Here is a 1,694-nt window from a genome sequence, read left to right on the forward strand (position 1 = left end):
CTGTGTACCAAGACCGTATGCTTTATTTTTTTTTTATTTTTATTTTGGAGGATATGGTCAATCCCATTTAAGTATAAGCCAACCTGAAGTTGAACAGGAGGAGGAATACTCTCTCCTTATCTCTTTAGATGAGGTGAAAGCTTTCCATGTTGGTCTGGCTGCCAGCAGAGCTGGCAGGCTCCCAGCGCAGTCTCCTCCACAAGCTCCACGAACAAGGACTCCATGCCAACACGAGACATTTGGGGAGATGACCGCCAGTCTTTGCCATAGCCGTCGTAGTACCTGCATGCTCCAGAGCCTCCCTTTGCTTGTTAAATGGCTTGCAGGAGTATTGAGGTCGCTGTGGTCCCATTTAGGTGCTTTGTTATCTTTCCCTTAAATTCATCAGCAGCAAAAAAAATAGATTATGGCTGAATGGTTTTTATGTCATGAAAAATGGTGAGGCCAGAAGGGATCGGCGTGGCCATGTAATCAGGTTTCTTGCCTGAGGCAGACCAGCGAGCACTGCGCTCTGTCAACACCGTAACTTATTTTTCAACTGTAATGCATTTTTAGGACGGGTCAGCAGTCTGGAATTAAAACCTTCAGGTGAAGGGATACAGTGAGTGCTCCAAAGTGAGCTAAAATGTTAATCAGTTGCATTAAAAATGTATTTCCTATTATTGCTGTGAGATTATCAATTCAAGAGCTTCTTAAAGACAGAAGGAATGTCTGATAGTAAGTATTTTTAGCCTGTAATCAAATAATTTATTCTGTGACTTAACCAAGAAAAGAGTTTAAGCCTCTCACTTCAAGTTAGGTCTGCTAGATGTGAGATTATTTTTGTAGTATTTTTCTAAATAGAAGCGTTGAAAAACTGGAAAAAAAGAGGCAACACTAGAACTTGTAAAAGCATCTCCTCCCTGTTTGATCTTCCCATGCTTATGCTCAACAGAATGCATGCATTCATCCTCTTGCTACTGGGAGTCCTTTTCCACTGTATCTGCGGTCCTCCAGACTGCCCAGCGGTGCTCCGTGCTGTTCCTGGAACATCCGCTTCAGCAAAACTATTACATTTCTAAAGGCAATAGTAATTCTTATTATGAACGTAATAATTCTTAATGAACGTAAGCGAGTCTGGTATTAAACATGGCATGAGAAGGATGTAGGTAAGGCTGTTGGAGTATGCATCATAAGCTCCCCAAATAGGAAGACATGAGCCGGCCGAACCCATTCTGAGAAGATGCTGTGCATATGCCTGACTTAGCACTAATGAAGCTAATTTCTTGGGTTGCTGTTTTTATTTTGGTCAGAAAAAAGAATGTTGGTAGGAGCTGGAGATGATTGACTGATTTTACAAACACTTTCTTAGGTGGTAGAAGCAGTTGGAAAATATTCTTGTTCTCTTCTTGCTCTCACTCTGGTTTCCATCTCCAGAGTTGCACCAGGTCACTTGTTTTTTGGGGCAGTGGCAGAAATTGCATTGCTGAGGAAGACATTGATATAACACCTGTATTCAACATAACAATTCTTTTAGTGCCCCCAGTAGTGGATCAAAACCACTACCTCCACATGGCAGAAGGCGTCGATTTAAATACTGGTACTTCTAATTAAAAAAAAATGGTACACGAGCGGTAGTCATGTACCCGTGCTTGATCCGGAGCACACTGCTGTTGCAGGACAACCTGCCAGGATGCAGAGGTGGTATTAACAGT

General features: G+C 42.2%; 1 protein-coding gene across 1 annotated transcript in view; it reads left to right on the forward strand.

Annotated features, from left to right (window-relative positions):
- Positions 1–1,694, forward strand: part of ZNF592 (zinc finger protein 592) — a 40,381-nt gene that overhangs the window by 6,290 nt on the left and 32,397 nt on the right. The window lies entirely within an intron of this gene.

The sequence above is a fragment of the Pygoscelis adeliae genome, unplaced genomic scaffold (assembly GCF_000699105.1).
Source record: "Pygoscelis adeliae isolate BGI_AS28 unplaced genomic scaffold, ASM69910v1 Scaffold365, whole genome shotgun sequence".
Classification (NCBI taxonomy): Eukaryota; Metazoa; Chordata; class Aves; order Sphenisciformes; family Spheniscidae; genus Pygoscelis; species Pygoscelis adeliae.